This window comes from Budorcas taxicolor, chromosome 14 (assembly GCF_023091745.1).
Source record: "Budorcas taxicolor isolate Tak-1 chromosome 14, Takin1.1, whole genome shotgun sequence".
Taxonomy (NCBI): Eukaryota; Metazoa; Chordata; class Mammalia; order Artiodactyla; family Bovidae; genus Budorcas; species Budorcas taxicolor.
Window position 1 is genome coordinate 74319183 of NC_068923.1, and position 16348 is coordinate 74335530.

Below are 16348 nucleotides of genomic sequence, written 5' to 3' on the forward strand. Positions count from 1 at the left end.
AAGAAAAAAAGGGAAAGAAAAAAAAAAGGGTTCCAGGAAAACTTCCCAGAAGACTGCAGTCTTGCTTTTGAGAGCCCACTGATTAGTCTAAAGGGGTAGGTGAAGTTAGGAGCTCCCATTGAGACCTTAAGAAGCCACAAGCAAGAAGGAGTTGAGAATATAGAATAAGATAATTAGGCAAATGGGTAAAATAAAAGGACGGTCTGCATATAGACACAAAGGCATTCACACTACTCTGCCAGGGTCAAGTTCCTGGCAGTGGGATGGGAATGGGAGGTGATAGAGGATACTCTCCTGCAAGAGATATCTAAACACACACACAATGGGAGGGAAGTGAGTGATACCCCCGGCTCTAATGGAGAAACTAGATAAGGCAGAAGAAATTGCTAGAAAAGTGTGTGTGTCTTACATGTTTCATCCAGTTTGGCATTGCAGTTCTCTCAGAGAGTGACACACTACCAGACTGTAAAAAATGTTGGAATGGATACATTCCTTGGCTTTCTTCCTGTTGGACTGGTTTACTATGTTTGAAGTGTTGGCAGTCCATTTTACTCACCAAGAAAAGAGGTGATTTGAGACATTTTGTAATTATCATGAGCTGCAGGGAAACTGTATCTTGGAGGGAAAACCCCGACATATCTTGGACATCAATCATGACTATTAGATCTGCTTTTATCATTTTATTTAGTATTTGATTCCCAGGTTAAACCTTTTTTGCATAAGCCGTCTCATGTATTTTTCTACACCTAATTTATACACATTTTCATTTCTTGGTAGAATGGAAACTCTCCTAGTGGAAAATTGATTCTCTTTTGGAAAAGGAGATTTCTTTTTTTCCCTCTAATTGCTCCCATGCTTTGAATAATGAGCCTTCTTAAATATTTCTCCTGATCATGGTTCTAAACTTTAAGTCTAACAGTGAAATTTCTTAGAAACAGGGGAAAAAGAAAAACAACTTTGAGATGGAAGAAGCGTGGAAACTGAATGTGGTATTTGGTGACATCCCAGGCTCTGTAAAGAGAGCCTGGTGAAAGGCACTGGGGGGATATTTACAACTACCAGGTTCTGTGAAGATATTTTTAGTTCTTACAGACAATCACCTACTTTACATCCAATAGCAAGAAGCAGAGGAGTGTGGCTAAGAGCTAGGGCTGTAGCTTTGTGCTTCCTGAGTTCAAAACCTAGGCTGGACATTTACTCACTCTGTACTTTAGGTAGGTGTCAGTTCTCTGGCCTAGTTTTCTCTATCTGTCAAATCAGTCCAATAATAAAACACTTCTGCTTTTCCGCCCATTCCCCGCTTCCGCCACCTGCTTGGGCTACACCAGGCTCACTCTGAGCTGGGGCTCCTGCTAAGCTAGCGTGGCAGTGGCCTTCATGGTCACCTACTGGGACCTCGTCAGGCATGATGAGATGTTCTCCAACATCTACGAGATCTAGGAGGTCACTGACGGGCTGTGTCTGGAAGTGGAGGGGAAGCTGGTCAGTAGCACAGAGGGTAACACTGATGACTCGGCTCACTGATGGAAATGGCTCCCCTGAAGGGGGCGAAGGTACCTAAAGCACAGTAATCACTGGTGTCAATATTGCCATGAACCATCACTTGCAGGAAACAAGCTTCACAAAAGAAGCTTACAAGAAGTACATTAAAATCACCTGAGGTCAGTCAAACGGAAACTTGAAGTATAGAGATCAGAAGAGTAAAGCCTTTTATGGCAGGGGCTATGGAACAAATCGAGCCCCCCCTCACTAATTTAAAAAACCGTCAGTTCTTTACTGGTGAAAACACGAATCCAGTTGCATGGTTGTGCTGCTGGACTTGTGTGAGGATGTTGTGACCCCATATATGATTTTCTTTAAGGAAGGTTTTGAAATGGAAACGTGTTAACAAGTTTGGCTGTGACTTTGGATCTAGCACCTATCTTCATAACTGGCTGGCAGCTGCTTTTCATCTACCAGGACTGAGACAAACGGGACTAGGGTCAACTTGAGCTCTTTATTTTGACATTGATTTATTCGGAGTAGAAGCATTATTTTTGAGGGAGGGGAAAAAAACCCAACACATCATGTAGGTTGTCTAAAAATAATGTTCATAAGGCTGTATATTGTCAACCTGCTTATTTAACGTATATGCAGAGTACATCATGAGAAACGCTGGGCTGGAGGAAGCACAAGCTGGAATCAAGATTGCTGGGAGAAATATCAAGAACCTCAGATATGCAGATGACACCACCCTTATGGCAGAAAGAAAAGAGGAACTAAAAAGCCTCTTGATGAAAGTGAAAGAGGAGAGTGAAAAAGTTGGCTTAAAGCTCAACATTCATAAAACGAAGATCATGGCATCTGGTCCCATCACTTCATGAGAAATAGATGGGGAAACAGTGGAAACAGTGTCAGACTTTATTTTTGGGGGCTCCAAAATTACTGCAGATGGTGCTTGCAGCCATGAAATTAAAAGACGCTTACTCCTTGGAAGAAAAGTTATGACCAACCTAGATAGCATATTCAAAAGCAGAGACATTACTTTGCCGACTAAGGTCCGTCTAGTCAAGGTTATGGTTTTTCCTGTGGTCATGTATGGATGTGAGAGTTGGACTGTGAAGAAGGCTGAGCGCTGAAGAATTGATGCTTTTGAACTGTGGTGTTGGAGAAGACTCTTGAGAGTCCCTTGGACTGCAAGGAGATCCAACCAGTCCATTCTGAAGTAGAGCAGCCCTGGGATTTCTTTGGAAGGAATGATGCTAAAGCTGAAACTCCAGTATTTTGGCCACCTGATGCAAAGAGTTGACTCACTGGAAAAGACTCTGATGCTGGGAGGGATTGGGGGCAGGAGGAGAAGGGGACGACCCAGGATGAGATGGCTGGATGGCATTACCGACTCGATGGACGTGAGTCTGAGTGAACTCCAGGAGTTGGTGATAGACAGGGAGGCCTGGTGTGCTGTGATTCATGGGGTCGCAAAGAGTCGGACATGACTGAGCGATTGAACTGAACTGAAATTTAAAAAATAATACATTTCTCCCTAGGTCTTTTGAGGCTTAAGAATTAATTTACATAAAGCATTAAAGCCATTGTCTGGCGAATAGTAAGATGCCCAATTAACACTGACCACTAAGTCCATTGAAAAAAGTCTCTGGAGGCCTTTTGGACACTGGTAGATGACGATGGCGCAGGCTGTTCTGATTGGGACATCAGACATTCCCTATCTCTTCCCTTCATCTCAGACGGTGCTTTTGAGAATCACACAGCAACTACTAACTGTGTGAGTCATTGCCTATGAATTTACAGGTTAAACTCACTTATGTGTCTGTGGAGAGCTATAGGTCAGCTAAGTGGGTCTGCTTCCAGAGGTTGGATGGCTACTAGCTATGGTACTTCACCATAGCTAGTGAAGTCTGGCATGCTCTCAAAAAACTAGTCTAGTGAGGGTTTATTCATATGGGTCTCTGAAATTTCTAGGAGAATGAAACTATGCAAGGCCTTTTGAGACCTAGACTCAGAACTGGCATGGTATTGCTTCTCTTTGGTGAAGCAGTTCACAAGGCCAGCCCAGATTCAAGGGGTGGGGAAATGCCATCTCTCACTGGGAACTATTTCAACATCGTCTTGCAAAAGGATATGTAAAAAAAGAAGAGAATATGTACAGCCGTCTTTGCAGTCTTCTACAGTACCCAATTTGTAGCGTTTCTTCTACAGCATTTCTGGCGGGTGGTCATGTAGCTGGAACACCTTCAAAAACAGGCAGGTCACTGTTTTACCAGGCAACTCTGTATTGTTGAAGTGCTTTTATTATGCCTCTGTAGAGACACTGACTTTCACAGAATTTTTGAATCATAGAATTGAAGGTCATCCAGGCAAGGACATTTTCGAAGCCAGGTTCCTGTACAGGAAGCCACAGGAAGCCTGCAATTTCCACTGATTTGTCCCCGTTCTACCTCTTGGAGCAAAACAATATATTATATATTTATTACTTCTTTGTTTTCAAGACAGTCTAACTAAGGCCAGCTTGAGCATTACATGCCAGGTGCATGCTCTACTCTAGTTCCCATTCATCCATTGTTTTCATTCACTTGTTCTTACACTTAATATTTATTTAAACAGATTCCATGAGCCAGGCACTCATTTTAAGATGAATAAAGGTATGATGTCTCAAAGCACTCATATTTAATACAAAGTTTCATTTTACCACTTGCCAAGTGTGTGACTTGGGAAATTTTAATTTTCTAATTCTCAGTTTCTTCATGTGAAAATTGGGTGTATAGTTCCTCATACTTTCAATTTTTAAAATATTTATTCACTTATTTTTGGATTGCCTGCCCTAGTCTTAGTTATGATACACATGGTCTTTGTTGTGGCGTGCAAGATCCAGTTCCCTGACCAGGGATGGAACCTGGATCCTATGCACTCGGAGTGTAGAGTCTTGACCACTGGACAACCAGGGAAGTCCCTATGAAACAACTGGATATATAATATCTCTACTGAACAAGGCGGTTGCAATAACTAAATGAAATAAAATGTCTGGTGTTTAATAGCCCCTCAGTCAATGGTAGCTGTCAGCTATGATTAAGGTTATTAAGGGATAATTCCTGTCCTGGATATGTTTCCTGGGATCTCACCTTTTCTTGGGGTCTCAAATTACTTTCCACATCTTGGTAATGCTTCTTTCTTTAGAATAAGTTATGTTCTACACAGATAATATAGTATGGTATAGCACTTTGAATAAATGGCCTTTGCCTTCAGACATAACTAGGTATGAATCCTCACTCAGCCATATACTAGTCTGTGACTTAAGTTCTCAAAGCCTCAGTTTATAAACCTGCAGACTAAGGATGATAATGATCTCAGATTCGGTATGAGGAATATATGAGAGAGCGTACGTACAACCTTTAACATGGTGCCTGACACTTAGGGAGCCCCACCGCTACCCACTCTCTACCAGATGAAAGCTGTGAACTTTATTTAATACATGTTCATGATTTGTAGCGTGGTGTCATGAAAAGAATCAGAAGAAAACTTGGCCCTGGATTTCCCTGGTGGTAGAGTGGATAAGAGTCCACCTGCCAGGGGACACAGGTTCAATCCCTGGTCCAGGAAGTTTCCACATGTCTTGGGCAACTAAGCCCATGTGCCGCAACCACCGAGCCTGCACTCTAGAGCCTATGAGCTGCAACTATTGGGCCCCTGCACTGCAGGAGGCCACAACTATTGAGGCCTGTGCATCAGAGCCTGTGCTCTGCAACAGGAGAAGCCACCGTAATGAGAAGCCCATGCCCCACAGTAAAGAGTGGCACTTGTTCACCACCACTAGAGAAAACCTGCGTGCAACAGCAAAGACCCAGCATAGCCAGGATAACAAAATAGAGAAGAGAACCACCTCAGTCAAGCCACTGTAGCTCTTGGGGGTCTTTGCCTCGATGTATAAGGGAGGGGATGGAGTCTGTGGTCCCCAGAATAGCTCACAGCTCCAACAGCTTATTCCTCCAGGTTCTCTTCCTCTTTTGATCAGAAATAGAGTTATGTTGGGATGAGTGTAAGAGTGCAAGAAAATGGAGACTCAATGCCTTTCCAAGATTAAAAATCTCATATTGTGAGTCCCAGCTCCCCACAAATGTGCCAGGCCACCCTGTTATTTATAATCAAGTATTGCAGTCAAGAGAGCCAAAGTCAGAGAGAAATTGCCCTGCTTCATCCAGGCCTCATGCCAGAAGTTTCACACCACGCTGTTCTGAGTACTGGGCATCACAGCAGCTGTAACTGAGGGGACGGCCACTAGAAAGAGCTTGTTTGCAAAGTCGTAACAGCGCTGTCAGAGGTTACAGGTAAATGCTTAACAAACTTTCTTACATTTTCCTTTCTGTGTCCTCCAAAGGTAGGAGAACAACTGTTTGCCTCTCCAACTGCATTTGCTCATGTGCTTTCTTCTTATTTTCTTCAAGTGACAGCCTCATATACATAACCACTGTGAAGATAACTTAAAACCAAAAGACAACACCAACTGATGACCTGCAGCTAATCTCCCATCACTGGCTTAAATATTGTTCAGAGTTAGAAAGAAGGTAGTGAATTATTGACTTCTATGTTCTAGTGCCTCAGAATACTTAAAAACAAAACCAAAAACTGATCTTAGTCTTGGCAAATGATAGCTGCCATTAAGGACCATTCTCCCAGATGTGAGGACTGGATCTAATATGAGAGGGAAAGGGTGGCAGAATTGCAGGCCTTGTGATCTTTTTTTTTTAACCTTAATGTAAAAGAGCTCCCACTAGTGTTAATATCAGATCCACAGGAAAAATTCAGAGCAATACACAACTTTGACTGGCTTAAGTGCCTGTCGTGGACCTGTCATGAGGGAGTACTAACCATAGCCCACTTTGGCCGCATGCCGCTTCATCTGGTTATATCTCTGTTGCTGCTGCTGCTGCTAAGTCACTTCAGTTGTGTCTGACTCTGTGTGACCCCATAGACGACATCCCACCAGGCCCCGCTGTCCCTGGGATTCTCCTGGCAAGAACACTGGAGTGGGTTGCCATTTCCTTCTCCAATGCATGAAAGTGAAAAGTGAAAGTGAAGTTGCTCAGTCGTGTCCAACTCTTAGCGACCCCATGGACTGCAGCCTACCAGGCTCCTCCATCCATGGGATTTTCCAGGCAAGAGTACTGGAGTGGGGTGCCATTGCCTTCTCCGTATTGCCTTGTTAGGTTCCATTTAAGGCTCACCATTCCTTTTATGTTTACCCTTTCTTCAGAAGGCTCCCTTGTAAGTTATCTAAGAAATGCACCATATTTCACAATGTAGTTGAACAATAAAAATATATATTTATGTATATTTTTCTCTGATGAGAGAAATATTTCACTCCCAGATGTGTCTCATTAACACTGTTTCTGACTTGAACCAAGATAAGATGCTCCTTCAACACTCTTGCAAAGATGGTTATGTCTTGTGAAATTCTGGTCATTATCAATCGAAATGCCTCTAAGCACCTGACAATATATAGGCCATATCAATGTTACTTGTGTAAAAAAAAGAGAAAAGTATCTAGAAGCTAGCCCGCTTGTCCAAGCCACCAAAACAGCAGAAGAGATTGTGGGAGAGAGAGCTAGTTCTGGCACAAAATAATATATTTTATAATAAATTAGGCATTGCGTTAGAACTATCATAAAACATTTATAAATATTTACAAGTCTTTCCTGTCTTTAAGAATATGAAAAGGAAAATTTTAAACATGCAGTATAATAATGTTAGGGGCTTCCCTGGTGGCTCAGAGGTTAAAGCGTCTGCCTCCAATGCAGGAGACCTGGGTTCGATCCCTGGGTCGGGAAGATCCCCTGGAGAAGAAAATGGCAACCCACTCCAGTATTCTTGCCTGGAGAATCCCATGGACGGAGGGGCCTGGTAGGCTACAGTCCATGGGGTCACAAAGAGTCAGACGTGACTGAGCGACTTCACTTTAATGTTATGATTAAAGCCTCACAGCATGTCATAGTGATGTCAGAGAAATCACTCAGGGAACAAAAAAATAAAAAGTGAGAAAACTTCTATCACTGGGTCAAGTCCAATAAACATTATTTTGGCATAATTGCAAACTTCTACGGTATACAAAAGCAAGAGAGTTTCAGAAAAACATTTATTTCTGCTTTATTGACTATGCCAAAGCCTTTGACTATGTGGATCACAATAAACTGTGGAAAATTCTGAAAGAGATGGGAATACCAGACCACCTGACTTGCCTCTTGAGAAACTTATATGTATGTAGGTCAGGAAGCAACAGTTAGAACTGGACATGGAACAACAGACTGGTTCCAAATAGGAAAGGAGTACGTCAAGGCTATATATTGTCACCCTGCTTATTTAACTTCTATGCAGAGTACATCATGAGAAACGCTGGGCTGGAGGAAGCACAAGCTGGAATCAAGATTGCCGGGAGAAATACCAAGAACCTCAGATATGCAGATGGCACCACCCTTATGGCAGAAAGTGAAGAGGAACTAAAAAGCCTCTTGATGAAAGTGAAAGAGGAGAGTGAAAAAGTTGGCTTAAAGCTCAACATTCAGAAAACGAAGATCATGGCATCTGGTCCCATCACTTCATGGGAAATAGATGGGGAAACAGTGTCAGACTTTATTTTTTGGGCTCCAAAATCACTGCAGATGGTGCTTGCAGCCATGAAATTAAAAGACGCTTACTCCTTGGAAGAAAAGTTATGACCAACCTAGAGAGTATATTCAAAAGCAGAGACATTACTTTGCCGACTAAGGTCCGTCTAGTCAAGGCTATGGTTTTTCTAGTGGTCATGTATGGATGTGAGAGTTGGACTGTGAAGAAAGCTGAGCGCTGAAGAATTGATGCTTTTGAACTGTGGTGTTGGAGAAGACTCTTGAGAGTCCCTTGGACAGCAGGGAGATCCAACCAGTCCATTCTAAAGGAGATCAGCCCTGGATGTTCTTTGGAAGGACTGATGCTGAAGCTGAAACTCCAGTATTTTGGCCACCTGATGTGAAGAGTTGACTCATTGGAAAAGACTCTGACGCTGAGAGAGATTGCGGGCAGGAGGAGAAGGGGGCGACAGAGGATGCGATGGCTGGATGGCATCACCGACTCAATGGACGTGAGTTTGAGTGAACTCCAGGAGTTGGTGATAGACAGGGAGGCCTGATGTGCGATTCATGGGGTTGTAAAGAGTCGGACACGACTGAGTGACTGAACTGAACTGAACTGAACTGATAGTGTACAATGAGCTTCCCTAGTAGCTCAGCTGGTAAAGACTCTACCTGCAATAAAGGAGGCCTGGGTTCAATCCCTGGGTTGGAAATAACTGCTGGAGAAGGGAAAGGCTACCCTCTCCAGTATTCTGGTCTGGAAAATTCCATGGACTGTATAGGCCATGGGGCCACAAAGAGTTGGACACGACTGAGTGACTTTCACAGTGTATGATAATTAAGTCTGTTTGCCATAACAGTATGATCATTGTCAATCAAGTTAAAAAACAAACCAAAAAACCCAACAGTCTATATATACTAGAAGAAGGATGTGAAAGTGAAAGTTACTCAGTCGTGTCCAACTCTTTGCGACCTCATGGACTATACAATCCATGAAATTCTCCAGGCCAGAATACTGGAGTGGGTAGCCTTTCCCTTCTCCAGAGGATCTTTCTGACCCAGTAATTGAACTGGGGTCTCCTGCATTGAGGATAGAAAGACTAAAATCTCTTGCTGCACAAAAAGATCAATAGAAAAGAAAATGTTCAGCAAGCATATTAATAGCATTATAGCTCTAAAAGACATTGGGAGATGAATTAGACTACCATCCCTCTAAAGGCTTCCTCTATCTTACCTGCTCCCTCACAATAAAATTTTTGAAATATTTATTTTAGATGGGAAAAGTATAACAAACATTTATTTGATACTTTCCATGAGTCAAGCTAGAGAAGGAAATGGCAACCCACTCCAGTATTCTTGCCTGGAAAATTTCATGGACAGAGGAGCCTGGCAGGCTACAGTCCATGGAGTCACAAAGAGTCAGACACGAATGAGCCACTTACACACTTCCGTGAGTCAGGCATTAGTTGAATGGTTGCGTTGTCTTGTTTGGTTCTGCTGATTCCTCTATAATCCTAGGAGGTAGGTACTGTTACCATTGCCATTTTTATAGATGGCTTCTAGAGATGAGTTAACCTGACCACGGTTACACACTCATAAGTAGATACCAGATGGAACCCAGGTCTCTCTGACCTCTGACCCTCTACCAGTCATTTGCCTGTTTGCTCTCAGCTCCAATCTAGCCCTCCCATGATCTGCTCTGCAATGCAGGAGGCCTAATCTGCACTGTGTAATACAGAAACCACTAGCCACATATGACTCTCCAAGTTATGCTAATTTAAAGTTAAACAAAATTTGGAATTCAGTTCCTTGGTCATAGCAGCCAGTATAAAATGAAATATTACTCAGTCATACAGAATGTCACAAAAGACTGAATACTACTCAGTCACAAAAGAATGAAATAATGCCATTCGAAGCAATGTGGATGAACCTACAGATCAAACTAAGTGAACCGAGTCAGAAAAACAAATACATGCGATCACACTGCAGAGTCTGAAATATAACCCAAATGAATTTATTTACAAAACAGAAACAAACTCACAGACTTAGAAAACAAACTTACAATTATCAAAGAGGAAAGGGGGTGAAAGTGAAAATGAAAGTCGTTCAAGTCGGGTCCGACTCTTGGCGGCCTCATTAACTATACAGTCCATGGAATTCTTCAGGCCAGAATGTTGTAAAGGGGTGGGGAGAGATACATTAGAAGTTTGGGATTAGCATATAAAATAAAGTCCTACCGTTTAGCACAGGGAACTATATTCAATATCCTGTAATAAGCTATAATGGAAAAGAGTATGAAAAAGGATGTGTGTATATATGTGTGACTGAATCACTTTGCTGTTCAACAGAAACCAACACAACATTGTAAACCAGCTCTACTTCAATAAAACAACAACAACAAACATAGTGAGCCTCAGCACTGACTGTGAGGAATGACTGATGGGCCTGGTCACATCACTTTCTTTCTTTTTCTCTACCATTTTTTTGGGCTGCAAGGGGATCTAACCAGTCCATTCTGAAGGAGATCAGCCCTGGGATTTCTTTGGAAGGAATGATGCTAAAGCTGAAACTCCAGTACTTTGGCCACCTCATGCGAAGAGTTGACTCATTGGAAAAGACTCTGATGCTGGGAGGGATTGGGGGCAGGAGGAGAAGGGGATGACAGAGGATGAGATGGCTGGATGGCATCACAGACTCGATGGACATGAGTCTGAGTGAACTCCGGGAGTTGGTGATGGACAGGGAGGCCTGGCGTGCTGTGATTCATGGGGTCGCAAAGAGTCGGACACGACTGAGCGACTGAACTGAACTGAACTGAACCCTTGCAGGTGGTAGCAGATCCCTGCAGTTACTAATCTCTGTTACCTCACTGTCCCTACTTTGCTCCTCTCCCTTCCAACACTTTGCGACTCTTCCTTTTATTAAATTCCCTATATGAAATACCAAGAATGTTTCTGGCTAGATTTTGATTCTAAGTTCTTAACTTAAGCTATAGTAGAAAGGAAATGAAGAGAGTTAGAATTTAACTAAAACCAGAATGATTAGTGCATTTCCCAGATGGCACAAGTGTTAAAGAACCCATCTGCCAATGCAGGAGACATAAGAGACACGGGTTTGATTCCTGAGTCAGGAAGATCCCCTGGAGGAGGGCATAACAACCTACTCCAGTATTCTTACCTGGAGAATCCCTTGGACAGAGGAGCCAGGAGGGCTACAGTCCATAGGGTCACCCAGACACGACTGAAGCAACTTAGCACACAAGCACATAGAATGATTACTATCTAGACTAAAACTAAAGTGACTACTAACTAAAGTGAGTGCTTAAACTATGAAAATGATTTGTCTGGGAAGGGAAGATTTAGGTTTTTTTCCTACGATAAGTGTCATTACTTACATTATTTAAAAACATTTAAAACTTTTCTAAAGTTTATAGATCTGCCCTTGAACTTAACTCTTACCCTCAACTTATTTACCAAAAACTGAAACCAGATCTTAGGAATGGTAAAACAACTAATTAGGCTAATTCTGTGATGAATCAGTTAATCTTAGCCCCAACAACAACAACATCAACAACTTACACCTACTGTAATTAATATATTCAAAGTTAATACTATTCACTAGTGATCAAATGGGTTGGAGGTACAGAAGATGTGAAGTCCTAAAATGTGTCCCTATTATTTATAAGTTCCTATTATCATTGGGCTTCCCAGGGTAGCTCAAACAGTAAAGAATCTGCCTGCAATGCATGAGATCTGGGTTCGATCGCTGGGTTGGGAAGATCCCCTGGAGAAGGGAATGGCAACCACTCCAGTATTCTTGCCTGGAGAATCCTGTGGACAGAGGAGCCTGATAAGCTACAGTCCATGGGGTCACAAAGAGTCAGACATGACTGAGCGACTAACACTTATTATTTGCTTAAGAGAACCTTTACACAAAGGGAAGACATTTACTATTTACTCATGCTGCTCCCACCAACGCCTGTTAAGGAATGAAAGAATGAGAAGGCAGCCCAAGGCAGGACTTCCAAAATAATAGATTAAGGAGCTCTGAACACCCTTTCCCAAGGGAAGCAACAATATCACTGGTGGTTCACAGCAATGACCTGATTATTAATATACCCTGTATTTGCTAATTTTTAAATAATATGGATAATAGTCAAAAGAAAATACCAGAAGAAAAAAAAATCAAGTTCAATATTGTATATATAGAATGATTTCAGTCGTATGCACATGTGGCTCAGCGATTAAGAGTCTGCCTGCAATGCTGGAAATGTGGGTTCAGTCCCTGGGTCATGAAGATCCCCTGGAGAAGGAAATGGCAACTGACTCTGATATTCTTGCCTGGGAAGTCCCATGAATAGAGGTCCCTGGAGGGCTATAGTCCATGGAGTCATGAAGAATTGGACACTTAGCGACTAAACAACAACAAATGTACACATAGACACATATCTATAGAAATATGGAAGGAAAGATGCCAAATGTTTATAGTGGCTATTTCTGGGTTTGATAATTATCTCAATTTTTCAATTTGTCCAATGTACACGGCACTGCTAATGATTAACAAATCATTATATGTTAGTTTAAATGCTTATAAAATACTTTGCTTTCATTTCTGTTAAATTTACGTTATCACAGGGTATAAAGTAATAGTTCTCAAAGATTGGTCCCTGGACCAGCAGTATCAGCAACACTGGGTAACTTGTTAGAAATGCAAATATCAGATCCACCCAGGACCTCCTGAGGGTAGGGCCCAGCAGATCTGTGTTTTCAGAAGCCCCACAGGTGGCACTGACGTTCACTGAAGTTTTCATTCATTTGTGCCAAGTTGCTTCATTCGTGTAGCTTGCCAGGCTCCTCTGTCCATGGGATTCTCCAGGCAAGAACACTGGAGTGGGTTGTTATGCCCTCTTCCAGAGTATCCTCCCCACCCAGGGATCAAACCTGTGTCTCTTATGTCTCCTGCATTGGCAGATGGGTTCTTTAATATTAGCGCCATCTGGGAAGCCCTGAAGTTTACTTAGAAATTGAAAGTAAAAGTGTTAGTCACTCAGTCATGTCTGACTCTCTGCAACCCATGGACGACAGTCCACCAGGCTCTTCTGTCCATGGTATTCTCCAGGCAAGAATACTGGAGTGGGTTGTCATTTTCTTCTCCAGGGGATCTTCCTGACCCAGGGATTGAACCCAGGTCTCCCGCATTGCAGGCAGAGGCTTTAACCTCTGAGCTACTAGGGAAGCCCAGATAAAATGCTAGACTGATTTAAATAGAACTCAAGTTCATGGAGGCCACTTGACATCTGCAATGTTTTACAGAATTGGAATAAATTTAAAAAAAAAATTCCTATCTCTGCTTGTCTGATGGTTTCACCTTCTCAAATTTGATTTTTTTCCCCATAATTCTTTCTTCTCTCCTCCACCTGTGCAAAGATGGCTGATTTCCTCATTTTGTGGGAAAGATCCATTGGCCTCCTGGATTGGAGAGGTTCCTATCTCACCTCCCCCATGGAGTTTAGCCCAATGTGTTGCGTTTAGTGGCTTGTGGATCTGTCATCCCCCCACTAAATGGAGGACCCGAACCCTGTGAGAAGAGATAGTTACTTGCCCCTCCCTACATCTCTAGTTTTTTTTTCAGTCGCAGGGCCTGGCGGACAGCCAGAGCTCAAAATGATGGTTCAATGAATGAAGCTATGAATAGGATGTTACAATTTATGAAATATACCCATCTATTCAACATCAATTGTTTTGCATAGCAAATTTTAATATAAGAAATGCAGGCCGGGAATTTTACCAACATTAATTTTAATCTGCAAGGAATGTATGTAGTGCTTAAAATATATGTGCTGTGCTGTTTATCATTTGATTCATCTTAACCTCATCAATTTTTCAGGAACTTCCAGCAGATGGCACCAATAAATACTGTCATGGGACTGAATTGGAAATTGGTTGATATTTTTCAACATGAGCTTTAAAAAAGCAAGATAAATAAAATTTCTTTAGTTCAACTGATAATAACTAGTATCTGTTTCGTATCCTCCAGTTAGCAAAGTGCTTTCATATCCTTGTCTCAATTCTGTCTCAAATTCTGTCAAGGTACTGAGAAAATTTTATTATGTACTTTAGATTTTTGTTGACATGTCATTTAGTAACAGTGGCAGGATAATTTATGCCAGTTAATGACTCCATTATTAGTTTATATTTATAACACACACCAATCTTTTAAAGATCAAAATTTTCTTAGGAAAAAAAAAAGTTCTTTGGAATATTTGGGCATGATCCTACACATGAGAACTGAACAGTAACTCAGACCACTAATAATTTAGTGAACTGTTTCCCTGGCTCATTAAACAGTAATGATTCCTTTCATTTATATGGTATACTGTGAATAAAAGCACTTGCTTACACACTGATTCTTTGATCCCTGCAACAGCTGTATGATGTGATCCAAGCAAGTATTATTTTGTGGGTCAAGAGATAAAGATTATTTTGTGGGGTAGTTCTCTTCCCCTCCTTCTTTCCCATTCCTCTTCCCTCCTCCTGGGCCCCATTCCTGCCATTCCCAGCTTGACCAGCTCAGGCTTAACATGTCATAAACCCAGTGATGCATGAATTGCATTTAACATTAGCTTCCCTTATGTGAATGGGCCTAGAGTCTGTCACACAGAGTAAAGGAAGTCAGAAAAAGAAAAACAAATATTGTATATTAACGTATGTATATGTAACCTAGAAAACTGGTACAGATGAACCTATTTGCAGGGCAGGAATAGAGACACAGGCATAGACGATGGACAGTGGACACAGAGCAGGAAGGGCAGGGTGGAGTTGAGAGTGCAGATTGACATACGTATAACACCATGTGTAAGCTAGATAGCTAGTGGGAAGCTGCTGTGTAGCACAAGGAGCTCAGCTTGAAGCTCTATGATAACCTAGAAGCATGGGATGGGAGGGAGGCTCATGAGGGAGGGAATATATGTATACTGACAGCTGATTCACTTTGTTGTACAGCAGAAACTAACACAATATTGTAAGGCAATTATATTCCAATTACAAAAAACATATTAGTTTCACTTAGAAAATCTCAAGGAAATACTTAGGTTAAAACTCAATTTGGTGTTTTAAGGATAATCCACTATATGGGAAAATATAGGAAACAAAATAGGAGTCACAGAGTCTTTATAGTGTAGGTAAACACTCTTATACGGGAGACTCCAGTTTGATCCCTGGGTTGGGAAGACCCCGTGGAGAAGGAAAATGGCAACCCACACCAGTATTCTTGCCTGGGAAATTCCATGGACAGAGGAGCCTGGTGGTCTACAGTCTATGGGGTCACAGTGTCATACACAACTTAGCAACTAAACAACAACAGCAACAATCACTCATAAACTTGAGATGTGTATTAGTCCAAGCTACCATAACTAAATATCATAGACTAGGTAGCTTAAACAACAAAAGTCCATATCTCACAGTCTGGAGGTTGGGAAGTCCAAGATCAAGGTGCTGACTGATTCCGTTTCTGGTGAGAGTGCTCTTCTTGGCTTGCAGACAGCCACTTTCTCACTGTGTTACTCACATGACCTTTTCTCAGTGCAGGTGCTGAGCAAGAGAAGGAGGAGGGGAGGGGGGTTCCCAGGGTACCCCCTGGGAAACAAGCTCTCTCATGTTCCCTTTTATAAGTTTCAAGGGCACCAATCCCATCATGAAGGCCCCACCCTCATGACCTCATTTAATTTTATTTACTTCCCAAAGGCCACATCTCCAAATATCATCCCACTGGGAGTTAGGGCTTTAACATATGAATTTGGGGATGCTACAAACATTCAATCTAACAAGATACAAACATTCCATCTAACATTCAACCCATAACAAGGTATTACTGACTTTAAGACAGACAAGGGCTGATTTGGAATCCACAGATTCTCCCCCATTATTTTCCCTTGTCCCTTTAATACTCAACTGTTTTCTTCCCGGTGAGCTTGTTCTGCAGAGTATTCCTCTCATTTTAGAAATGGACCACTTTCCCTTTCACACTGATTACAAAACCAGGACCATAAAGCCACCTGACAGGAAACACAGCCCTTAGTAGAGCACTATCAGCTCCGTATTTTGAAGTCACACAATTCAGACCTAGTGCACACCCAGGCCCTGGAGTACTGCTGATTGTTTATTGATTTCAGATACAGCACGTACTCACAAATTCCAGAAGCAGAATGAAACCGCTCACCCAGGAAGACTTTGTGTGCTGTAAAAGAGGTAGAA

At 42.0% G+C, this 16348-nt stretch overlaps 1 pseudogene; it reads left to right on the plus strand.

Annotated features, from left to right (window-relative positions):
- The first annotated feature begins 1377 nt into the window (after positions 1-1377).
- On the plus strand, positions 1378-1888 carry LOC128059499 (translationally-controlled tumor protein-like; annotated as a pseudogene).
- The last annotated feature ends 14460 nt before the right edge of the window (positions 1889-16348 follow it).